Raw genomic sequence first — 27210 nt, 5'->3', positions numbered from 1 at the left:
TTGAGGGTTCCCCCTCAGTTCTTGCAGTTTCTGGCTGAGTGACCTCGGCCAGTTTTTCTTGAACAACCTCTGTCGCAACAGGGGTTAAAATCACTTCTTCTTCAATAGGAGCTTTCAAAGCCTCCTCAGTCACATCTTCTATGATGACTTCTTCATTATTTGTCTCAAGAGCTTGTTCAGGCTTTTGAACATTCACCTCTCTTTCTTCTTCATTCGGAAGTCCTTGGACAGGATGATCTAGAATGCGTCTCTCTTCGTTGAATGTCCCGAATTCGATCAGGAGAGCAGCATCTAGCTCATCATTATCAGCATCTTGAATGTCCATAGCTTCTTCTTCGTTGAGAGGTTCTGCGCCAGAGCAGTCGGCGCCATGAATGTGTCTAGAAGCAGTAGTGACATAACTTTCCAGGATATCATTCAACTTTTTCAACACTTTTGCTTCAACATCAGCTCCTTTTGCATCAGGGTTGAAGTTAGCTTTCCTGGCTTCATAAATTGGAAAGAGAGCTTTTCCAAGAATACAAGCTTCCACCAGTTCTCTTTTATTTAGAGCTTCACCCACATCTGAAGTTCTTGCCCATTTTAAGACTTTCTTTTCGTTTGCCACCCTCTTCTTCCATTCTTTTGTTATGGCAGCGTTAGACAGAGAGTCGTTGTACTTGGAGGACAGCCTCTCCATGGACCAGGAATCATAGATTTCCAATTTCTCAGCAGAAAGAGCTTTAACTTGATCCAGAATAAGATCAACGATACCTCTTTCTTCAGATACCTTCTCAGGAGCTTGAGTTGCAATGGATTTTCCTTTTCCAACAACCTCTACGGTTTTGGAGTTGGTCTAGGTTCACCAATCACAATACCTCTTGTCCCTTTTCTGGATCGCAACAGTTCGAAGGCAGATTAAGGTTTCATACAGAGCTCAGCAGGAAGCTCTCTACAAACAATTTTCCCGACCACCAAGGAATCTTTGGGAGCAGGAATATTGGGTTCACCAGCAACAAGGGTAAGAACAACACCTTGTTCTGGTTGCGACGACTCTGTAGCATCGGCGGCTACATGATCAGATTGCATAACAGGAGACTCAGCCCTGTCAACAGTTTCATCATTTGGACCGGCTGACTCAACAGCAGGCCCTTCAGCAGATTCTCTCAAAGGAGAGAAAACAGATTCAGCTTGTTCCACTTCGGGAACATCAAATTTTGGCACAGCAGCCAAAGATTTAGAAGACTTTACCTTAGCAGATTTAGACGCGTGGTGCGACTTTGTCTTCTTCTCCTTTGAGGCACAAGACCTCTAAGGTTTCCTCAAATAGATTGAGGGAGTGGATAACGATGTCATTGGAGTTACAGCAAGTACGCCTAGACCTTGCTTTAATCTTGAATTAACAGATTTGGACTTTTCATACTGGAGGAACTGGCCTCTGATTCGATCAAAGTTTTGGTTCTCTTTGCCCCTATTAAAAGAACAGAAGTAGAGGGCTTTGATCGAGTGGAAGGCTTTCCACCGGTCTGGTAACTAGAAGCACCAGATGCAGACTCTAGGTTGTTCTTCAACCTCGTCAGAGTGCTAGCCACCGTAAGAGCAGTAAATACTCTTAGAGAGTTGATTTGGGCCGGTTCACCAACGGGAACCCCTAAATGCTTCAACAAGTGACTTATTTGAGCCGCATACGTTATACTCTCCTTGTTCGTCTGGCAGATAGAGTAACACAGATTCTGAAAAAGGGTATGAACCCAGTTTACCTGGATCCCTTTCGAAATAGCACACATATAGTAAAAATGGTCTTGACTATAGAGATGGAAGGAGCCAGATTTTATTTGTAGCGCCTTCGCCACCACGTCATTTAGAAGAATGAATTGTGGTTTGAATACCTTCAAGTATTCATTCACATGGATCTTTGAACCGTCTGCAGAGAAAGTTGTCTTCATCTCCTCCATGATTTCTTAAGAGAGCACCAAGTCGAACAGATGACCCTCCGTCGGAAGTTCAAAGAACTCCGCATAAACTACTTCGTCGAAAGAAATCTTTGTTCCGTTGACGGTTGCTACGATGGAATCATCCATCATAATTGCCGTCTTGAAGAACTCGCGAACTTCGTCTTCATAAAAGATGAACGGTCCTCCAAGATACTTCCTTAACCCAGAATATTCTACGGTTTGGAACATCTTCACCACCTCTGGTTGATCAAAAGAATACACCAATGGAAAGTCCACCTGTAAAGTACAGTGACCGAGAGTGATTTTCTTCACCATTTTTTAGAGAATGTGAATCGACACAATATTTCAAAGAGATTTAGTGAGAGAAATGCAAGAAATCTAGGGTTCTTAGAGATTTCGAGAGATTGAAACTTTTTCAAAATCATGCAGAAATGTCCTTATATAGATGTAAGAGAGAAATACAGAATAATCGTCTATTCTAGGGGTATGGCCCATTAATAAATGTTAGACGTCCTTTTTCAAGAAGTAATCATTAAAAATGAGGGTATATTAGTCATTTCTCTAAACTTGATAGACACGTGTCTTCATGTTATTAAGAGATGACTGTTCGATATTTTGAGCGGGAAAAATAGATAGCTCTCAACGTGGGACAGCTGTCCCTAATTAGTCTAATCGGCACGTAGTTAGACGTTTTTCTTACTCCACAAATCTAATATAACACAGCGTCTATTAGACAGATGAGTGTATTAGACGCATACGTCTAATTCCTTGTTCATAAAAATCCGTCTAATGTTTATTAGACACGTACGTCTAATTCCGCATAAACACCACGTGTTAGACGTGTGTTTATTAGATGTGAGCATCCTTTTGCTCAAGACGTAAAAACGTCTAACGTCTATTAGATGTGTCCGTCTAATTGCGTAGGTATAACACCTCAACATATAGACTTAAATGTATGGATTGTGAGCAAAAATACGTCTAAGTACATACTGTTTCTTTTAGACACCCTTGTCTAGTTAGACTGATTAAGATATTCGTCTAAAGAGTATCTTTTAATTCCAAATAAATATTTCTTCTCATAATGAGTGTGGACATTAGAGTTTTATAAACAATTTTTGTGGTCCAAAGACCAAAAATATTTTTAACACATAAAAACAATTATTCTTTCAGAATGGCAAGTGCCATTGTTGATCTTCCACGCTGTGTACTCATAGGAGTACTCTTCTAGCTTCCTTCCTGCTATCCTCCTACATCATCTCAGTCTCCTGAGTTCATTCTTCATCTTCTCTAGCCATTAAGATAGCCACGTCTTCTTCATCACTTTCACTAGATGAGAAGTATGAGCCACGGCTACTTCCTCTGTTCTTTCCATCACCAGGCATAAGAGCCTTCAGCTCTTTTCCATCTTCCTTGGCATCTTCACGCTTTGGCTTCCGGCATTCCGATGCATAATGACCTTTAATACCACAGTTAAAACAAGTAACATTAGCTTTAGATTTTCTATTATCATTAGATTTGAAGAGTTTGAGTTAGAGTTGCTTTTCTTCATGAAGTCGCCAAACTTCTCCACGAAGAGAGACATGGCATCGCTGCTCAGTTGTTGAGCTGCCATCTTCACGTCCGGAGCGGTGGTGGCTCTTCAGCAGTCACCAGTGCCTTAGCAATAATAACGGACGAGGGTTGATCTTCTTCTATCCTACAGTTCAGCTAGAACTCATAGGCCTTGAGATCAGCGAAGAGATCAAAGAGACAGATCTTGTTCAGATCTTTGGATTCTCTCATCGCCATAGTCTTTGTGTCCCATTCTCTTGGAAGAGCACGCATGACCTTGATAGCAAGCTCCCTGTTGCTATAAGTCTTGCCTAGGATGGACAACGATGAGACGATCTTGTTGAATCTGGTCTTGAAATCGTTAATTGTTTCACCACGACGCATTTTGAAGTTGTCGAACTGTTGAGTAGCAACCATGATCTTGTTTTCCTTGGTTTGCTCGTTTCCCTCACACAGTTGAGTGAGTTTGTCCCAGACCTCTTTGGCAGTGTCAAATTTGATGATGTAGTTGAACATACTGTCATCGAGAGATCTGTACAGAACATCAAGAGCCATGTTGTTGAGGTTATTCTGCCTCTTTTCATCAGCAGTCCAGTCGGCCTTTTCCTTATTAATCTTGATAGGACCTTCTGTGACAACACTCCACATGTCATCATGAAGAGACGAGAAATGAGCACGAACTCTTTTCTTCCAAACAATGTAGTTTTAATGAGAGAAGGTTGGAATGGCTGTAGCACTGGCATCTTTGGGTATGTTCGACATATTTCAGGAAAGATTTGAGAATAGAAACAGGGCTCTGATACCAATTAATAGGATCGGCTTTATCGATAGAGACGGGGGGTCTAGCTAAGGATGAAGGCTTATGAAAAACGGTTTGAAAGAAATTCTGTTAGGGATTTAATTCTCTTTCTATTCTACACAAACTTGTGTAAACACTTGAAATGGATTCAAGGCGGAATTGTTTACTTGGGTTTGAAGCACAAGATGAAATATAAAAAGATGACAGAAATGAAGAACACAACAGTTTGTTTATGGATGTTCGGAGAAACTCTCCTACGTCACCCCTTCTTCCAACCACCGGAAGGATTCACTATAAGATGATGAGAATCAAATACAGTTTACACACAAACTTAGTTCACTTTTGAACAGAACACTTTCTGTTCAATTACAAGATGAAGAATATCACTCAGCTAAAGGTGTTTTGATTCTAGCTCTTTCTCTCGATTCACACACAGTACAATCAGAAAGAAGCTTCACAGAATAAGTTTAGGAAGCAAGATAATTGAGTAGTTTCTCTCTCTGCAAAATCAGATTGCTTATTCGTTTGTATTCACTTGTTCGTGAGGTAGATTGTCCGTTGTCCTTAGGATTGATTAAATATTAAGTAGGAGCTAACGGTCGAATCTTCAAGAATGATACGTGGCACTTTTCCATTGGAAAGCCTCCATTGTACACATCAGGTTCTGAGCATAAGGATCGTGGCCGTACAGAACTAGTAGTACGCCGAATATTCCATTTGGGATGTACCTGCAAAACGGGTAATGTGATGAAAATTCTCTTACGTGGAATTCCTTGATTGGATGCATATAGCTGCTATACTAATCTTCACTAGAAAGTGGAGCAGGATTAGGATACAGCTATAGCACGTGGGTAGGAGAAATACTAGATTCAAGCGTACTGCTTAAATTGAGCATTGGACGTATTTCCGTTAGACGGATTGTGAAAATCAGTCTAATGAAATAGGTCATCTCCTTCTAATTGAAAAACGTCTATTAGACCGCCTAGTCTAATAGAATTAGACTCGCGTCTAATTATTCAATAACCATTAGACCGGCACGTCTAACTCCACTGAGTTAGACTGCACTTCTACTTCCGGTTCTACCTCAGACTTGTCTAAAGAATTTAGACGCACGTCTAACTTTCACTAATTAGACCACACGTCTAATTATTCAATAACCATTAAACAGGCACGTCTAACTCCACTGAGTTAGACTGCACGTCTAATTCCGGTTCTACCTCAAAGTTGTCTGAAGGTTAGACGCACGTCTAACTTTCACTAATTAGACAACACGTCTAATTATTCAATAACCATTAGACCGGCACGTCTAACTCCATTGAGTTAGACTGCACGTCTAATTCCGGTTCTACCTCAGACTTGTCTGAAGGAGTTAGACGCACGTCTAACTTTCACTAATTAAGCCACACGTATAATTATTCAATAACCATTAGACCGGCACGTCTAACTCCACTGAGTTAGACCGCACGTCTACTTCCGGTTCTACCTTAGACTTGTCTGAAGGAGTTAGACGCACGTCTAACTTTCACATCAATTAGACTACCCGTCTATTTACGAATATCAATTAGACTACCCGTCTAATTACAAGTATATTAGACTACACGTCTAACTCCGATTAGTTAGACTGTACGTCTAATTCTATTAGACTTACATCTAATTCTATTAGACTTACATCTAATTCTATTAGACTCAAGTCTAATTCTATTAGACTCACGTCTAATTCCGCGTATTCATTAGACTTGCGTCTAATTCTTTACAAGTATATTAGACTACACGTCTAACTCCGATGAGTTAGACTGTACGTCTAATTCTATTAGACTTACATCTAATTCCGTGTATTCATTAGACTTGCGTCTAATTCTTTACATTTATTCGAATATACGTCTAACTCCGATGAGTTAGACTGTACGTCTAATTTCGTGTATTCATTAGACTTGCGTCTAATTCTTTACACATCTATTAGACTATACGTCTAACTCCGATGAGTTAGACTGTACGTCTAATTCTATTAGACTTACGTCTAATTCCATTAGACTCATGTCTAATTCCATTAGACTCACGTCTAATTCCATTAGACTCACGTCTAATAACGTGTAACTATTAGACCGTCCGTCTAATTTACATGTCTATTAGACTGCACGTCTAACTCCGATGAGTTAGACTGTGCGTCTAATTTTATGCGAATAAAAATTAAAATCGGTCTGATAACCCTCATTTGATCCAAGTCTTATGACATATTGTCTCAATACATCTGTATCGAAACTCATAAATTATTTCATCATCAAAATATCAGAGGTTAAATTATTTCAACACTTAGACAAAATAATTTGACCCAACATATCAGGATTTCTTTCAAACCGGTTTTCATAAGCTTTCATCAATAGTTAGACCCTCGTCTCTATCGATAAAGTCGATCCTATCACATGTGATAATAATCACTCTAGTGGGAATTGGTCATAATAATGACCTGCATGGATACCTCTCTAGAGATAGGGCTCACCCTTGTAGGGGATAGGTGAAAACACTCATTCCGAGGGGATGGGTTATAATAATAACTCTCATAACCGCCAATCTGCTGGGATGGGTTATAATAATAACTTATATAGATGCCTATCGGAATAGGGATTTAAGAATCATAATATTTTTCCCTTCGGTTTTACAAAGTGTTTTTTCACAACTTGGTTGACACATCGACCAATTGTTTTATTACTTTGTAAGGTTTTAAAGTAGAAAAAAATCCTGGTCTTATCCATATAGTAGGGTGACTTGGATTCAAAATGTGTCTGGGGCTAGGATATGAGCATTCTTGTGTTGATAGGGATTGTCTCGTTTTTTGAAAGATCCCGAGTTTCTTTTCTCATATGTTAAGATATATAGGTTAAATATGTTAGTATAAGATTAATATGATGGTGGTGGTATATATGAGATTAAAATATGTTGGTATAAGACTAAAATGACAATAGTTATTAGATATGAAGATTAAAAAAGATTAATAGATTGCTAGTTTGATGTGTTTGATTACACTTTAATAAGTCACTTGATTTGACGTATTTAACGACATTAGCATTATTTTTTTCATCTATAATATAAGCCCACATTTTCAATTTTTGTTACCTTAGTTAGTGAAGAATCATGCAAATATTTATACCTTATATATTGCTATAATATTACTCACGGTTCTCATATTTTTTGTGAGTGTTTAGGTTTTTAGAATATTTATAAAAAAAATTTGAGGAGCTGAATAAATTTGGAGAGATTAAAAAACTTAAATATCTGTGACAATTTGGCAGATCACGTATTAAAACTTTTTAAGTCGATTATTTCGTAATTATAGATTTTTTAGATATCAATATATTAAAAAACAGCATAATGAAAGTTTGCAATATTTATGTCCAAGCGATGAAAAATGTGCAACAAATTTACTAAATAATTTAAATGGATGGATGCTTCATAATTTTCATTGACTTTATATAAATAATATTAATTTCTTTTATTAATATAATCTTAAACTTTTTCTTATGATAATTTATTAGTACGACCCATCATTATTGACTCCTCATAAATGACAGATCGACTTTCGTGAACACATATGTAGTCAATTTAATTAATAATTTGATTAAAAACTAATATTTAAAACGTTTATTCATTGATATATCTTTGTGGTTTTTAAAATCAACAAGATTAAATTTCAAACTTATATAAATGAGTTTTTGTAATTTTAAAAATTTGATCAATTTAAAAATTTATATTAGCATTAAATTTTAATTTTAATTAATTATATTTGAATAATATTATTTCTATCCAAAATATTTATACATAAATTTTATTTTTTTATATTTTACGTATGCAAATGCACATAATTAATACTGGTTTATTTAATATGTTTGTATCAACATTTTAATATGGTTGACTTGATTAATACTTTGGCATGTTTAATTTGTTCTTGTTTCATTTAATATGTTAACTCTATTAACATGTATTTTACTAGTTTAATATATTTTTAACTCCTCAATTTTTTTGTTAGCGTGAATGATATTCATGATGTTTTTTTCAAAGGAGAAAATGGGGTTAGACAAGGGAATCACTTTCTTCTTACCTTTTTGTCCTCATCATGAAGGTCTTTGAGTGCATTGATAAAACGCTTCTAAAGTAGCCCTCATTTACTCACCATCTATATTGTACGGAAGAAAGCGTCACTCATGTATGTTTCGTAGATGATTTATTCATCTTGGCGCATGTTGATGTTGAATCCGTCAAAACTATCAAGGCGGTATTAACAATATTTTCTAGTGTTACAGATCTTAGCATTAATTAGTGAGCTAAGTGTGTGCAAACTGTATTTTGATTCTAATCATATTATAGTGAATCCTTCCAGTGGTTGGAAGAAAAGGTGACGTTGGAGAGTTTCTACGAACATTCATAAACAAACTACAATGTTTTTCATTTCTGTCATCTTTTCATTCTTCATCTTGAGCTTCAAACCCAAGTAAACAATTCCGCCTTGATTCTATTTCAGGTGTTTACAAGAGTTTGCATAGAATAGAAAGCGAATTAAATCCCTAACAGGATTTCTTTCAAACCGTTTTTCATAAGTCTTCATCAATAGCTAGACCCCCGTCTCTATAATAAAGCCGATCCTATCAATTGGTATCAGAGCCACTGTTTCTATTCTCAAACATTTCCTGAAATATGTCGACCATAACCAAAGATGCGAGTGCTACATCCATTCAACTTCCTCTCGAGAAAACTACATTATATGAAAGAAAAGAGTTCGTGCTCATCTTTCTTCTCTTCATGACGAAATGTGGAGTGTCGTCACAGAAGGTCCTATCAAGATCGATAAGGAGAAAGCTGACTGGACTGCTGAAGAGAAGAGGCAGAACAACCTCAACAACTTGGCTTTTGATGTTATGTACAGATCTCTCGATGACAGCATGTTCAACTATATTATCGAATATGATACTGCCAAAGAGGTCTGGGACATACTCACCCAACTCTGTGAGGGCAACGAGCAAACAATGGAAAACAAGATTATGGTTGTCACTCAGCAGTTTAACAGCTTCAAGATGCGTCCTGGTGAAACAATGAATGACTTCGACACCAGATTCAGCAAGATTGTCTCCTCCCTATCCATCCTAGGCAAGACCTATAGCAACGGAGAGCTTGCTATCAAGGTCATGCGTGCTCTTCCAAGGGAATGGGACATAAAGACAATGGCGATGAGAGAATCCAAAGATCTTAACAATATTTGTCTCTTTGATCTCTTTGTTGATCTCAAGGCCTATGAGTTCGATCTGAACTGTAGTATGGAAGAAGATCAACCCACATCCGTTATTATTGCCAAGACGCTGGTGACTGCTGAAGAACTACCAACCGCTCCGGATGTGAAGTTGGCAGCTGAGCAGCGATGCCATGTCTCTCTTTGTGAAGAAGTTTGGGGACTTCATGAAGAAGAGCAACTCTAACTCAAACTCTTCAAATTCTAATGACAATAAAAAAATCTAAAGCTAATGTGACTTGTTTAAACTGTGGTATTAAAGGTCATTATGCATCGGAATGCCGGAAGCCGAAACGTGAAGATGTCAAGGATGATGGAAAAGAGCTGAAGGCTCTTATGGCAGGTGACAGGAAGAACAAATGAAGTAGCCGTGGTTCCTACTTTTCATCCAGTAAAAGTGATGAAGAAGAGGTGACCTGCTTCATGGCAAGAGAAGATGAAGAAAGGACTCAGGAGACTGAGATATTTGACTTCTCTTCCGAAAGGTTTTTAAGGGAACTACTAGTAGCTGCACTAGATGATATGGTCATCGAGTACAGAAAGCTAGCAGAATCCCTAAATGAAACTAAATTTTCACCAGATGTAAACAAACCGACTCTGTTTCAAACTGAATAGTCAAATGTTTTTGAAAAGGAGATTGAGGAGATCTCATATGAGAATGAGATGCTCAAAGAACATATTCAAACCCTTTAATCTGAAAACAAAAGGTTAAACTATATTGTATGTGCATGGACAAGGTCCAGAGAAGATGTCAAATATCAGATCAGCAAGTTAAAACTTGCCGGATCTAGATCCGGATTGGGATTTGATAGCAATGACCCTAACCTGTCATGCAAAAAGTCCAACTCATCTGACAAGCTTAAGCCAATAAGTTCTTGTCAAAGGGAGTATGACTGACATTGAATCTGATCCTATTCATGAAGAAGTAGCTTTCAAAAATGAAATAATTTATGTCCCGCCGACTGTTAACTGGCTTAAGAATAAGCTAGAAGCAACTAATAAGTCTGGCAATCTAAAACTTGACTCTAAGTCAAGGAGTTTTAAAAGAAAATCTTCTTCAAAAGTTAAGGGATCAGTGGCTAGCAGGAAGTCATCTGCTAAGTCAAAATCTTATGCATTAATCACAACACAAAATGGAAAATCCATCAGAATAACTCAAATATGGATTCCTAAGGGACTAATTGATCGAGGACCAAATTGAATATGGGTACCAAAATGTGTAAATAGTTTCTTTTGTAGGTTATGCAGGAGGATTGCAGGAAGGAAGCAAGAAGAATACTCTTTTGAGTACACAACCTGGAAGATCAACAATGGCTTTTGCCATTCCAGTAAATTAAATGTTTTTATTTGTTAAAAATGTTTTTGGTCTTTGGACCACAAAATTTGTCTCTTAAGCTTTTCTGTCCCTATACAAAATGAGAGGGAAAATTACTTTGGAATGAAAGATACACTCTAGACGAATATTCTTAATCGGTCTATTAGACAAGTGTGTCTAAAAGAAATGATTTGTACTTAGACGTATTTTTGCTCAAAATCCATACATCTAAGTCTACATGTTGAGGTTTTAAACCTACGCGATTAGACGGACATGTCTAATAGACGTTAGACATTTTTATGTCATGAGAAAGAGGATGCTCACGTCTAATCAAACACACATCTAACACGTAGCGTTCATTCGGAATTAGACGTACACATCTAATAGACATTAGATGTATATTTATACAACACGGAATTAGATGTTTGCGTCTAATAGACCCATCTGTCTAATATACGTTTAGTTATATGAATTTGTGAAGTAAGAAAAACGTCTAACTATGTGCCGATTAGACTGATCAAGGACAGTTGTCCCACGTGAGGATATATCTGTTTTCCTGCTCAAATATCAAACAGTCATCTCTTAACAACGTGAATACACGTGTCTTTCAATTTTAGAGAAAATGACTGATATACCCTCATTTTTAATGATGACTCCTTGAAAAGGACGTCTAACATTTATTGATGGGCCATACTCATAAGAAAAGTGACGGTTGTTCTGTATATCTTTTCTTTGTCTATATAAGGACATCTTTGCATGAGTTTGAAAGCTTTTCATCTTTCGAAATCCTTAAGAACCCTAGTTTTCTTTGCATTCCTCTCTTTAAATCTCTCTGAAATCTTGTGTCTGTTCATATTCTTCGAAAAATTGTGAACAAGAGAATCACTTTGGGTCATTGTACATTGCAGGTGGATTTTCTATCGGTCTACACTTTCGATCAGCCGAAAGTGGTGGATATGTTCAAAACCCTAGAATATTCTGAGTTGAGAAAGTATCTCGGTGGTCCTATCATATTCTATGAAAAAGAAGTTCGTGAGTTCTTCAAATCTGCAACAATAGTGGGCGAATCTATCGTAGTAACCGTCAACGACGTGGAAATTTTTTTCGATGAAACTGTATATGCAGAGTTCGTTGAACATCCGACGGAGGGGCACACGTTTGATATGATTCTTTCTTCTGATATCATGCAAGAGATGAAGAAGGCCTTTTCTGCCGATGGCTCGATGATCCATGTAAATGGAAACAAGAAGTTCCTCAAACCCCACTTCATTTTGTTGAACGATTTGATAACTAAAGCACTCCAAGGGAAATCTGATTCCTTTCAACTCTATAATCAAGACCGTTTTGACTATATGTGCGCGATTTCAAAAGGAATCCAGGTAAACTGAGCATCTTCCCTTTTCCAAAACCTCTACTTTTCTATCTGTCAGGCAAACAAGGAAAGCATAACGTATGCGGCTCAACTGAGTCGATTGATGGAGCATTTGGAGGTTCCTATGGGTGAACCTGAGCAGATCAACACTCCCAAGGTATTCTCTGCCCTTACTATTGCTAGCACCTTGATGAGGATGAAGAACAACATGAAATCTGCTTCTAGTGCTTCTAGTTATCAGACAGGTGGTAAACCCTCTACTCGATCCAGACAGTCGTCTACTTCCATTATGTCAACGGGGGCAAAGAGATCAAAGACAGTGAATGAATCGGAGGCCAGTTCCTCCAGTTTGAAAAGCTCCACGAAAAGGACTCTGAATCAGTCAATTCAAGGTTAAGGCAATGTCCAGGCGTACTTGCTGCAACTCCCATGTCTTCTTTGTCTTCTCCGGCAGCCATCCTGAGAAAGCCCATAGATCTAGTGTCTCGAAGGAAAAGAAATCGAATGCGCCCCGCGCGTCTAAATCAATGAAGGTAACGTCCTCTTTTAAACATGTGGACGATGTGCCTAAGTTTAATGTTCCTATAGTGGAACAAGATGAATCTGTTTTTACTCCGTTAAAAGAAACTGCTAAAGGGCCTGTCGTAGAGTCAGCTGGTCCAAACAATGAAAATGCTAACAAGACTGAGTCTCATGTTGTTCAACTCGATCAAGTAGCCACAGGTGCTACAAAAAGTGCTCAACTAGAACAAGGTGATGCTCTTACCCTTGTTGTTGGTAAATCTGCTGAAAAAGATTCTTTAGTGGTCGAGAAGGTCACTTGTGTAGAGCTCCATGTCGAGCTGTGCAAGAAACCCCAATTAGCGTATGAATTGATGCGTTCCGCAAGGATGTCATGTGGAATTGTCTTCAGTGAACCTAGACCTGCTCCAAAACCCGTCGAGGTTGTTAGAAAAGGTAAAGATCTTGAAACCCTTGTTTGTGAAGAAGTATCGGAGGCAACAAGCATTGTTGACCTCGTGTTAAATCAAGTTAAAGCCATTGCGGCTGAAAAATTGGAAATTTTTTAATCATGGTCCCTAGAAAGATTGTCTGCCAAGTACAATGAAACCCTATCAAATTCTGTTATAACTCGAGAATGGAAGAAGAGAGTAGCCAATGAGAAGAAAGTTCTCAAGTGGGCTAAAACTTCAGAGGTGGCTGAATCTCTGAAGAGAAAAGATCTTGTTGAAGCATGCTTATGTGGAAGAGAATTATTCCCAATTCTTGAAGCCAGAAAGGATAATTTTAATCCTGTTGAGAAAGTCTCTAAGGTGGAAGTTAAAGTGTTGAAGAGGCTGGATGACATCATGGATAATTACGTCTCGGTGGCTACCCGATACGTTCATGGCGCTAATCCCTCTAGAGCAAAACCATTTAATGATGATGAACCGATAGATATCCTTGATGCTAATGATGATGCCGATAAGCTAGATGCTTCTCTTTTGATTGAATTTGGGAATCTTTCTGCTGAAGAAAGATGTGTTCTAGATCAACCCATTCAAGAGAATCCTCATGTAGAAGAAGAAGAAGTGATTGTTCAAGAGGTCTGAACAAGCTCTTCTAACGAATGAAGAAGAAGTGGTTGAAGAAGATGTTGTTGAGGAGTCTGCTCAAGCTCCTATTGAAGAAAATGTTGTGATATCCCTGTTGTGAGAACAGAGGAAGCCCAAAAGAAAGTGGTTGAGGTAACTCAGCTAGAGATTATCAGATTTGAGGGGGAACCCTCCAAAGACAAAGATAATGAAGAAGAGAGTTTCTCTTCTGAGGATGAATAGGACCAATATGCAAGCTATGACAGGCCCCTTCCATTCCCCAATATCATTGCGGGAAGTGTTCATGAAAATGTCAACAATCCTCGTCACTACTTTGGAGATCTGTTTGAAATATTTGAAAGAGCTGAAAATGAGCTGTTCGAAGAAGAAGTTGATAAGGTAACTAAGAAGAATCAACCGGAGCAATCCATGCAGATTCATACTCATTTTGAACCGATTCAAAGTATGGCAGCAGAGTCTCAAGAGAATTCATCAAATGAAGAATCATCTACTGAAGGTAACAAGCTTTTAAAGTCTATAACTTTTGTGCTCTCATCTCTTCAGAAGAGCATGATAAAGGCTTTGAACACCCAGGAAAAAGAAAGAAAGGGTTTTGCCGAAGTTATCAAAGTTCTTACTGAATTGGACAATACTCTGAAGAAGAACACGTATGAGACTCACGTCTCAAATTTAAACTTCTCCAAATTTGAAAAGAAACTCTACAGCCTTCAATCTGAAATGATGGACCTTGAAAGGCACATCAATTATGACCGTCATAGGGAGACTATTGATGAATTCAGCTTGGTAAAGAATCAGATGGTGGAAATTCAAGGGTGTTTAAGAAGAACAGACAGTGAACGATAGGAATTTGCTGACTCTATAGCAAGAAAGTCTCAAGCAAAGGAGAATGTTAAAGTTGATGCTGATAGAGATCAACCTCGAATCACTCAAGGTGAGTCAAGCAGAAGAAGTGACGGTGTGTCAACTGACACTAGATCCAGACGAGCTCTAAGTAACGATGAAAACCGTAGTCCAACTAAAAGAGGCAAAGGTCGAAGCGGTGGTGATCGTGGAGGTAGATCAAGTGGTAGCGGTCGTGGTGGTCGCAGTCTTCCTCCGTTTCTGAACATGTTATCTGGTCAAGACATGAGTTCAACCGATACTCGAGTTAAAAGGGAAGAACTATAATTTCTTTTCTCTTACTCTGTTTAAGTTTCTCGAACAATGTTTCTCATATGACGTTTTGAATACTAGTCTTGGAAATTTGTGGAGTGTGATGTAAGTGAACAAAGTTTGTTTATTTTTATGATGAATGCATATTATGGTAGATTTATGCAGGTTTTAAATTTCATCATCAAAAAAGGGGAAATTGTTGGGTCAAATTAATTTGACTATGTGTTGAAATAGTTTGACTATTGGGATTTTGATGATGAAATGATTTATGCGCTTTAATGTAGGTGTATCGAAATAATATTTCATTAGACTTGGCTCTAATAAGGCTCATTAGACCGATTTGGCATTAGATGCATAGAATTAGATGTGTAGTCTAACTCGTGGAGTTAAACGTGCAGTCTAATAGATCTCCAAATTAGACGTGCAGTCTATCTCGTGGAGTTAGACGTGTAGTCTAATATATCTCGGAATTAGACGTGTAGTCTAACTCGTGGAGTTAGATGTGTAGTCTAATAGATCTCGGAATTAGACGTGCAGTCTAACTCGTAGAGTTAGACGTGCAGTCTAATAGATCTCGAAAGTAGACGTGCAGTCTAACTCAGTGGAGTTAGACGTGCAGTCTAATGTATACGGAAATTAGACGTGTAGTCTAATTTAGTGGAGTTAGACGTGCAGTCTAATATATACGGAATTAGACGTGCAGTCTAACTCAGTGGAGTTAGACGTGCAGTCTAATGTATGCGGAATTAGACGTACAGTCTAACTTAGTGGAGTTAGATGTGCAGTCTAACTTAGTGGAGTTAGACGTGCAGTCTAATGTATACGGAATTAGACGTGCAGTCTAACTCAGTGGAGTTAGACGTGCAATCTAACTTAGTGGAGTTAGACGTGTCGTCTAATGTATACGGAATTAGATGTGCAGTCTAACTCAGTGGAGTTAGACGTGCAGTCTAATGTATGCGGAATTAGACTTGCAGTCTATTGGATAGTAAAGGTTAGACGTAAGTCTAACTCCTTCAGACAAGTCTGAAGTAGAACTGGAATATGACGTGCAATCTAACTTAGTGGAGTTAGACGTGCAGTCTAATGGTTAGTGAATAATTAGACGTGTAGTCTAATTAGTGAAAGTTAGACGTAAGTCTAACTCCTTTAGATAAGTCTTAAGTAGAACTGGAATTTGACGTGCAATCTAACTCAGTGGAGTTAGACGTGTAGTCTAATGGTTAGTGTATAATTAGACATGTAGTCTAATAAGTGAAAGTTAGACGTGTAGTCTAATTCCTTCAGATTAGTCTGAAGTGATTGTAATTAGACGTAAGTTTAATCTCATTAGACCAGGCGGTCTAATGGATTCTGCTCTTAGACGGGGAAGTTTGATTTCATTAGACGAGGTCGTCTAACTGAAATACGTCTAATTCTTAGCTTAAGCAGTATACTTGAAACTAGCACCCGCCTACCCACGTGCTATAGTTGTACTCTACTCCTGCTCCACTTTCTAGTGAAGATTAATACGACATCTATATGGAACCAATCAAAGAATGCCATGTAAGAGAATTTTCCTCATATTACTTGTTTTGCAGGTACATCCCTGATGGAATATTCGGTGCACTGCCAGTTGTTGTACGGCCACGATCCTTGTGCTCAGAGTCTGCTGTGTACTATGGAGGCTTTCCAATGGAAGAGTGTCACGTATCATTCTAAAGATTCGACCGTTAGTCTCTTCCCATTATTTATTAAATCTCAAGGACAACGGACAATCTGCACAACGAATCGATAAAACTCATACTGAATGAACAAGCAATTGAATTTCACAGAGAGAGAAAGCTATTTAATCATATTACTTACTGAATTCAAGCCTTTGAATATTCATACTATGAAGCTGCTTTCCTGATTGTACTGTGTGTGAATCAAGAGAGAGCTAGAATCAAAAACATCATTAGCTGAGTGATATTCTTCATCTTGTAAATTGAACAGAGTGTGTTCTGTTCAATAGTGAGCTAAGTGTCTGCAAACTGTATTTGATTCTAATCATATTATAGTGAATCCTTCCGGTGGTTGGAAGAAGGGGTGACGTAGGAGAGTTTCTCTGAACATCCATAAACAAATTGTTGTGTTCTTTCATTTCTGTCATCTTTTCATTCTTCATCTTGAGCTTCAAACCCAAGTAAACAATTCCGCCTTTATTCTGTTTCAAATGTTTACAAGAGTTTGCGTAGAATAGAAAGTGAATTAAATCCTAACATGATAGGCTTATGAAAAACGGTTTGAAAGAAATCCTGTTAGGGATTTAATTCTCTTTCTATTCTACGCAAACTTGTGTAAACACTTGAAACGGATTCAAGGCGGAATTGTTTACTTGGGTTTGAAGCACAAGATGAAATATGAAAAGATGACAAAAATGAAGAAGACAACAGTTTGTTTATGGATGTTCGGAGAAACTCTCCTACGTCACCCCTTCTTCCAACCATCAGAATGATTCACTATAAGATGATGAGAATCAAATACAGTTTACACACACACTTAGCTCACTTTTGAACAGAACACTTTCTGTTCAATTACAAGATGAAGAATATCACTCAGCTAAAGGTGTTTTGATCCTAGCTCTCTCTCTCGATTCACACACAGTACAATCAGAAAGAAGCTTCACAGAATAAGTTCAGTAAGCAAGATGATTGAGTAGTTTCTCTCTCTGCAAAATCAGATTGCTTGTTCGTTTGTATTCACTTGTTCGTGAGGCAGATTGTCCGTTATCCTTATGATTGATTAAATACTGAGCAGGAGCTAACGGTCGAATCTTCAAGAATGATACGTGGCACTCTTCCATTGGAAAACCTCCATTGTACACATCAGGTTCTAAACACAAGGATCGTGGCCGTACAGAACTGGTAGTGCGCCGAATATTCCATCGGGGATGTACCTGCAAAACGGGTAATGTGATGAAAATTCTCTTACGTGGAATTCCCTGATTGGATGCATATAGCTGATTTACTAATCTTCACTAGAAAGTGGAGCAGGAGTAGGATACAGCTATAGCACGTGGGTAGGAGAAATGCTAGATTCAAGCATACTTCTTAAACTGAGCATTAGACGTATTTCAGTTAGACGGATTGTGAAAATCAGTCTAATGAAATAGGTCATCTCCATCTAATTGAAAAACGTCTATTAGACCGCCTGGTCCAATAGAATTAAACTCGCGTCTAATTATTCAATAACCATTAGACCGGCACGTCTAACTCCACTGAGTTAGACTGCACGTCTAATTCCGGTTCTACATCAGACTTGTCTGTAGGAGTTAGACGCACGTCTAACTTTCACTAATTAGACCACACGTCTAATTATTCAATAACAATTAGACCGGCACGTCTAACTCCACTGAGTTAGACTGCACGTCTAATTCCGGTTCTACCTCAGACTTGTCTGAAGGAGTTAGACGCACGTCTAACTTTCACATCAATTAGACTACCCATCTAATTACGAATATCAATTAGACTACCCATCTAATTACAAGTATATTAGAATACACGTCTAACTCCGATGAGTTAGAATGTACGTCTAATTCTATTAGACTTATGTCTAATTCTATTAGACTCACGTCTAATTCCGTGTATTCATTAGACTTGCGTCTAATTCTTTACAAGTATATTAGACTACACGTCTAACTCCGATGAGTTAGACTGTACGTCTAATTCCGTGTATTCATTAGACTTGCGTCTAATTCTTTACATTTATTAGAATATACGTCTAACTCCGATGAGTTAGACTGTACGTCTAATTCTATTAGACTTACGTCTAATTCTATTAGACTTACGTCTAATTCCGTGTATTCATTAGACTTGCGTCTAATTCTTTACACATCTATTAGACTATACGTCTAACTCCGATGAGTTAGATTGTACGTCTAATTCCATTAGACTCACGTCTAATTCCGTGTAACTATTAGACCGTCCGTCTAATTTACACGTCTATTAGACTGCACGTCTAACTCCGATGAGTTAGACTGTGTGTCTAATTTTATGCGAATGAAAATTAAAGTCGGTCTAATAACCCTCATTTGATCCAAGTCTTATGACATATTGTCTCAATACACCTGTATCGAAACTCATAAATTATTTTATCATCAAAATATCAGTGGTTAAATTATTTCAACACTTAGTAAAAATAATTTGACCCAACATAACAGGATTTCTTTCAAACCGTTTTTCATAAGCCTTCATCAATAGTTAGACCCCCGTCTCTATCGATAAAGCCGATCCTATCACATGTGATAATAATCACTCTAGTGGGAATTGGTCATAATAATGATCTGCATGGATACCTCTCTAGAGATAGGGCTCACCCTTGTAGGGGATAGGTGAAAACACTCATTCCGAGGGGATGGGTTATAATAATAACTCTCATAACCGCCAATCTGCTGGGATATGTTATAATAATAACTTATATAGATGTCTATCGGAATAGGGCTTTAAGAATCATAATATTTTTCCCTTCGGTTTTACAAAGTGTTTTTTCACAACTTGGTTGACACATCGACCAATTGTTTTATTACTTTGTAAGGTTTTAAAGTAGAAAAAAATCCTGGTCTTATCCATATAGTAGGGTGACTTGGATTCAAAACGTGTCTGGGGCTAGGATATGAGCATTCTTGTGTTGATAGGGATTGTCTCGTTTTTTGAAAGATCCCGAGTTTCTTTTCTCATATGTTAAGATATATAGATTAAATATGTTAGTATAAGATTAATATGATGGTGGTGGTATATATGAGATTAAAATATGTTGGTATAAGACTAAAATGACAATAGTTATTAGATATGAAGATTAAAAAACATTAATAGATTGCTAGTTTGATGTGTTTGATTACACTTTAATAAGTCACTTGATTTAACGTATTTAACGACATAAGCATTATTTTTTTCATCTATAATATAAGCCCACATTTTCAATTTTTGTTACCTTAGTTAGTGAAGAATCATGCAAATATTTATACCTTATATATTGCTATAATATTACTCACGGTTCTCATATTTTTTGTGAGTGTTTAGGTTTTTAGAATATTTATAAAAAATATTTGAGGAGCTGAGTAAATTTGGAGAGATTAAAAAACTTAAATATCTGTGACAATTTGGCAGATCACATTTTAAAACTTTTTAAGTCGATTATTTCGTAATTATATATTTTTAGATATCAATATATTAAAAAACAGCATAATGAAAGTTTGCAATATTTATGTCCAAGCGATGAAAAACGTGCAACAAATTTACTAAATAATTTAAATGGATGGATGCTTCATAATTTTCATTGACTTTATATAAATAATATTAATTTCTTTTATTAATATAATCTTAAACTTTTCTTATGATAATTTATTAGTACGACCCATCATTATTGACTCCTCATAATTGACAGATCGACTTTCGTGAACACATATGTAGTCAATTTAATTAGTAATTTGATTCAAAAACTAATATTTGAAACATTTATTCATTGATATATCTTTGTGGTTTTTAAAATCAACAAGATTAAATTTCAAACTTATATAAATGAGTTTTTGTAATTTTAAATATTTGATCAATTTAAAAATATATATTAGCATTAAATTTTAATTTTAATTAATTATATTTGAATAATATTATTTCTATCCAAAATATTTATACATAAATTTTATTTTTTTATATTTTACGTATGCAAATGCACATGATTAATACTGGTTTATTTAATATGTTTGTATCAACATTTTAATATGGTTGACTTGATTAATACTTTGGCATGTTTAATTTGTTCTTGTTTCATTTAATATGTTAACTCTATTAACATGTATTTTACTAGTTTAATATATTTTTAACTCCTCACTTTTTTGTTAGCGTGAATGATATCCATGATATTTTTTTCAAATAGGAAAATGGGGTTAGACAAGGGAATCACTTTCTTCTTACCTTTTTGTCCTCATCATGAAGGTCTTTGAGTGCATTGATAAAACGCTTCTAAAGTAGCGCTCATTTACTCACCATCTATATTGTACGGAAGAAAGCATCACTCATGTATGTTTTGTAGATGATTTATTCATCTTGGCGCATGCTGATGTTGAATCCATCAAAACTATCAAGGCGGTATTAACAATATTTTCTAGTGTTACAGATCTTAGCATTAATTAGAGTAAAATTCTGACCTTCTATGGCGGTGCATATGAGGAAATAATGGTAAGTATCTTCAACATCATGGGAATCAATGAAGGGTCGTTACCAGTTCGTTATCTTGGTATCTCTCTCTCGTTAAAACAACTCTAAATCTCTCATTGTAGGCAAATTATTAAAAGTATGAAGACTCTATCATGGGATGGGCTAAAAAGAGATTATCTTATGTGTAGGGGTAGATCTAAGTACATGGCTGCTCGGATTGTAGCCCGGGTAGTCCAAAATATTTTGTTTGTATTTGACGATAAATTACTGTCGTTATTGATTATTTCCCATCGTTAAAACTTAGTTTATTTTGCTTGTTACTTGATATTATTATTATCAAACTAGCCCAGATAGATTTTTTGATAAAGAATTAGCCCGAGTATATTTCAAATTCTAGCTCCTCCTTTGCTTATGTAGGACAAATTGAATTATCCATGAGAGTTGTTATAAGTATCATCAGATACTGGGCGCAACAGATGGTCCTCCCAAAGATAGTTTTGAAAGAGTTTGATCAATTGATGAGGTAATTCAGTTGGGGGACTCATGGGCGCAGAGATAAAAAAGTGAAGTGACTTGATGTTTTTAAGCTAAAGAAAGAAGGTGTAATTGACATTAAAGACTGCGTTACTTTGAATAAAACTCTCACCTATATCATGTATCAAATAAAGAACAATATTTCACAACAATTTAAAATAAAAACCTATTGACAGAAAAGCTTTACAGATTTCCGGCGAGAATTTTCTAGCGATGGAATCTTGAATTTTTTTTCCCCAAATACGTGCACATTCTCATATTCAATTAAGAATTGCGTTGGAATCAAGATTGTTGGCACGTTTTGTACAATCAGCATAATCGGCATGATCAACACGTTCGGCACGGTCGGCACAATTGCTCGGTCGCGTGATTTAGTTGATTTGGTAGTCAGTTACGGGAAACGTGGTTTGAGTAAAGATCGTCAGCACGTCTGACATGCTCGGTACGATCGACACGACAGGTACGTCTGGCATGTTCGGCACATCAGGGAAATATCGTTTAGGGTATCAATAAGTTCGTTTCAAGATTATTGTTCTAAAGTCTTATTGGAATATGGGTAAAAGGAAAAACAACAAGGCAAAAGAAATTGAGGATTTTGTTCTTAAAGGAGTCAAGGCCAAAGAAGTGTAGGACTTTGTTCTTAAAGGAGTCAAAGAAATTGTAAAGAATGAAATGAACAAAATAGATAAAGAAGTTGTTAACAAAAAAGTTCAAGAAATCAGCAAAGACCCAATTTCTGCCAAAAGCCTTTGGAAAATAATGTAGGGATCAAGGAGAAGAAAGAAGTTTGTATGATACGGTATAATTAAAGGGTAATTTTATTTGGACTAAAAACCAAATCACCAAACTCCTGATGCATGCTAAGAAAGGAGAGATTGTACTCAGCAATGAAAAAATACAAAGCACAACCGTCCAGCTAAACATTCACTATCGCCAAGACTATAATTTACTCAAAAAGGATGAATATGAAGTGATAGTAAAATGGTCTGTTGTAACAATGAGGGAGTTAATGAATGCTCCTAAATCATAGACATATACTATCAGAAGTAATTCTACATGGAAAATCAATGAAGTCTGGAAAAACAACATTGGGAAAAAGGTTGAAGATTATGCATACAAAGAAAAATTTTACTTGGGCAATGTACAAACAAAAGTGGAGGTACTGAATTCTCATTTTTAATTTAAATTGCCTGTTATAGTATAAGAAAATTGTGTTAGGGAATGGGAAAATGTAGTGGTGGGAAACTACATAGGAAATAATAAAGTTTCCTTCATAGTCACCTAACAGGCATTATGAAGAAATAGTAGGAAAAGGTATTGAAGAAAAATTCAGCAAATGTACATGATCTCTACTTTCTGAAATTTAAGATGGGATCAAATCTAAATGATATTCTAAAAATGGGCATACATATATTGGATTCAACTGCATGAAGTTGGAAAGATGGTCTGAAGATTTGAACCTATTAAACAAGCCTAAAGAAACAACTCAGATATGGTTCAAACTTTGGAATATCCCTACACACATGTATAATGTAGAAGCTCTTAGTCATTTTGCAGGTTTATTGGGTACACCATTATACATGGACCCAATTACGAAAGGAGGAGAACACTTATCATTTGTCGGAATTAACATTGAGGTGCATCGTAGAAGCACACTACCGAATAGTATGACAGTAGTAGACAGAAAAGGAAAACCTACTGTCATAGAAATTACTTATGAGTGGAGGACATATAGATGCACTTTCTGCAATACCTTCCAACATTCAAGCCCAAATTGTAATTTGGCTAAGGAAGAAGACCAAAATATTCATAAAGGCTAGAAAGTAAAGATGTAGGAAAATGAAACAGAGGTGTCTATTATCAAAGAGTAAAATGTGGTTAAAGATTAGGAAACAGAAGATAAAGAAAATTATGTACAAGACGAAAGTAGTACGATGAAGGAGGTGGAACCTCAAGCTAAGCATATTAAGGAGATAGTTGAGGATTCTCAATCCAATCAAGTTGAAGTGGTTGCTGATGAAAACAAAGAGGAAGATACTTAGGCTAATCAAGAGGAAGAAGAGAATTCTAAGGTTGATATAGAGGAATCTAAAGTTGCTGAGGATTTTAAAACAGAAAGTGAAGAAAATAAAGACAATGATCTTGAAATTCAAGTTGAGAACAACAAGGTGAAGAGCTCAGAATTCCCGAAGAATAATTATTTTTATCAAATTAGAACGAGTTCATATAAAGGAAAAAATCAAAATGAGAATAGACAATACTCATCATCATCTTCAGCTCACTCCTCTTTCATTACAAGAGGAATGGGAAGGGGAATGGGAAGGGAAAGGGAAAGGGGAAAGGGAAGAGGAAGGACAAGGGAAGAGAAAGAAAACCTGTTGAAACATTAGACTGATATGGAAATAAAAATCCTGATTGGGATAATTAGAATTTAATACAATTTATAATCTTTGTTTGTAATCTCTGTTTTTCGTATGTTTGATGGCTACTAATCAATTTCTTTAGGGTCGTTTGATTGTCATCTTTAAATCATAGCTAGGGTTTGTCTAGATTTGATTTTTGACCCTCCCACTTTTGTGATTTTAATGAAATGATTTTAACTGTTTCCCCCCCCCAAAAAAAAAAAAACTCTCACATATTGGCATTTTTGGGCATTGGATAAAAAACAAGACTTGCTATAGGTCAGACGATTTCATTCGAGGTTCTTTAGATCATCTCCAACCCACTTGCAAACTCAACTTCATTATAGGTTTTAACCCTCCAATCTACTTGCAAACTCAACTGCATTTTTGGTTTTTCTGCAAAATCTCTCTCCTCCAAACCCAAATATGCAGGGACACTGTTCACATACTCAAAAGGTTTTCAAAACTTTCATTTCAATCTTTTTAGATTGTTTTTAATTAATTTATATTTTAATTTGTTTACATGTTTTATTTATTTATATTTTAATTTATATTTATGTTTAATTCATGATAATTTTAATTTGTTTATATGATTAACTTATATTTAAATTTGTTTATATTTATATTTTATATTTTTTACGTATAATAAGTTGATTGAAAATAATATTTAATTTATTGACTTATAATTAGTTTTATCAAAATTTTCTTTAATTGAATGAGAATTTAAAAGTAATTAATAAGTTGTTGTAAAGTTATGGGTTCAATTTATAATTTTAGATATATATATATATAATATTGAAAATTTTAAAAATTATTATAAAAAGGAATATTCTAAAAATATTCTTTTGAGTTTGAGTTTTTGGTTGGAGATTAATTACTGTTTGATGAGATGTTTACTGCATTTTGAGTTTGAGAATATGTATTTGGGTTGGAGATGGTCTTAAAAAAATTAACATTTGGACGTGTAAGATCAAGATGAAAATGAAATGGTTCCTTAAAAAATTTCTAAAGCTCAAGAGATGGTATTGGTAAGATGATCAAACTTTAGATTGAGAATGAGAACTAAGCTCTATTTTGGTATGACTATGGTTTGAGGATCACCCTATTATTCATAATATTGTTTTCTCTCTTATTCGAATAAGATGGAAATGTCAATTAGCTACTGTCCAACAAGTCAAAAACGAGGTATGGAATAACCTTCTAAGGGGAATTCTAGAAGGTACGAGGATTATCAATACTTTGTCTTCCTTCACTTTAACAATTTTGAGTATTCTCGAGTTTGGAGTGTTGAAAATGAAGGTAGGTTTGACTTGGGATCAACATGGAATATTGTTCACAATATAAAGGAGGTTGTTCCATGGTCCCATTTAGTGTGGTCCACACAAGTTATTCCTAGACAACAATTTACTTTGTAGTTGACGTTCCGTGAAAGACTTAACATGCGCGATCGAATTAAGGAGTATGTGAATATCCCGAATCCCAGTTGCCTTATTTGTATAGAAAATAAGGAGACCATTGACCATCTCTTTCGGGACTTCCCATTTGCTTCCTTGTTTTGGGATAAGTTCTCGACATCAATGAGTCTCCTTAACTTTCCAAAAGAATGGATTAATATCAAGGAAAGGGTAATCATCAAGACAAAAAGTAATGACTTTAGTTCAAATGTCTTCAAGTATTTCTTTATCAATACCGTTTATCATATTTGGATGGAGAGGAACACAAGAGAATTTCAAGGGTTTGAAATGATGTGGAGTTTGTTTCAATGAAATTATCTTTGGTGGAAACTCACTCATTCGAACGTGGAGGTGAATACCCACTTGTGAAAGAAATTTGTTGATTTGTCAAAGATGGAGTACTACATATGAGAAAGTCACCCTTACTTCTAATTTTAAGGCGCTTTAAGTTTTTTTGTTTGTGTTCTTTCACTTTTGTTCTCATTCTTGTTGTTTTTTCTATTTTTATCTTTTTGGTTCATTCATTTTTAGCAATTGTTCTACCTGAATCCTGAACTTTTATATAACATGTGTTAACCTATAGTTAATCATATTAATAAATTTTATTATTTAACATGTTTTTTTAATGGATTAACATATTTGATAGATTAACACATTTTTTATTACAGGTGAAAAATAAATTAATAAATAAAAATAAAAAATCTGAAAAATATATTATTTTATTTTTAAAAAGTGGTTGTGTAAATACACTGGATATTGTTTGTCACACCAGTTACCCTAAGATGAAAGCATAACAAGAGAATGTAACATCTAGGATGTCCATGAAAAAAACTATGATCAGTACTTTATGTGCCAAACAAAAGAAAAAAGTAAAGAGAAAAAAAAAAAACAACGGAAAAGGATTGAAAGCACCGAAAATAGTGTTTATGTGCCAAAGAAAGCAAAAAAAATAATTGAATTTATTATATACATACAGAAGTTTGATTTCCCTAAAATAAAATAACGATGTGCTTAATAGGCTCTGGTTCTGTAAATAAACTAATGTTAATCAAGTAATTTTGACAAAATTAAAAAGATTATTAAAATTTTAGTAGGGACCATAAGAAGATTAAAAAAATTCAAATTTGGTGTAGAAAAAAAAGTTTAATCGAAGTGTGAACTAATATAATTTAAAGCTAAGATTAATATTGATTTTAATGTCGATATTTAAGATAAGAAATGATTGAAAGAGGAATTTGAAAAAGAAATTAACGTGACGCAATTTAATTGACGGAAAAAATAATAAAATTTCAATCTCTATCTTCTTTCCTCATATTTTTTTTTTTATTTTACTGCCAATAACAATAACAATAACAATGCCACTCTATTCATTATCCAATTTCTTCCCATAAATCTCTATCAAGTTTTCCTCCCACAATTTTAATCCCTATGTTCTTTTAAAATTGATGTTATACATTTTTTTATTAAATATTTGAAAAATCTTTGTTATATTTTTTAAGGAAAATTAGATGGGAAGACTTTTAATTATTCTGATCACTCACTTTTAGCTCTTAAACTAATTTTTGAAACAAATCACCCTTTCAAGTTTTAGAAAGGTTACCAATATCCTTTCGGTCAACTTTTTAGTTAAACATAATGATTTAAGCTTAAAATA

The sequence above is a fragment of the Impatiens glandulifera genome, chromosome 4 (genome assembly GCF_907164915.1).
Source record: "Impatiens glandulifera chromosome 4, dImpGla2.1, whole genome shotgun sequence".
Taxonomy (NCBI): Eukaryota; Viridiplantae; Streptophyta; class Magnoliopsida; order Ericales; family Balsaminaceae; genus Impatiens; species Impatiens glandulifera.
This window is presented reverse-complemented; position numbering follows the sequence as displayed.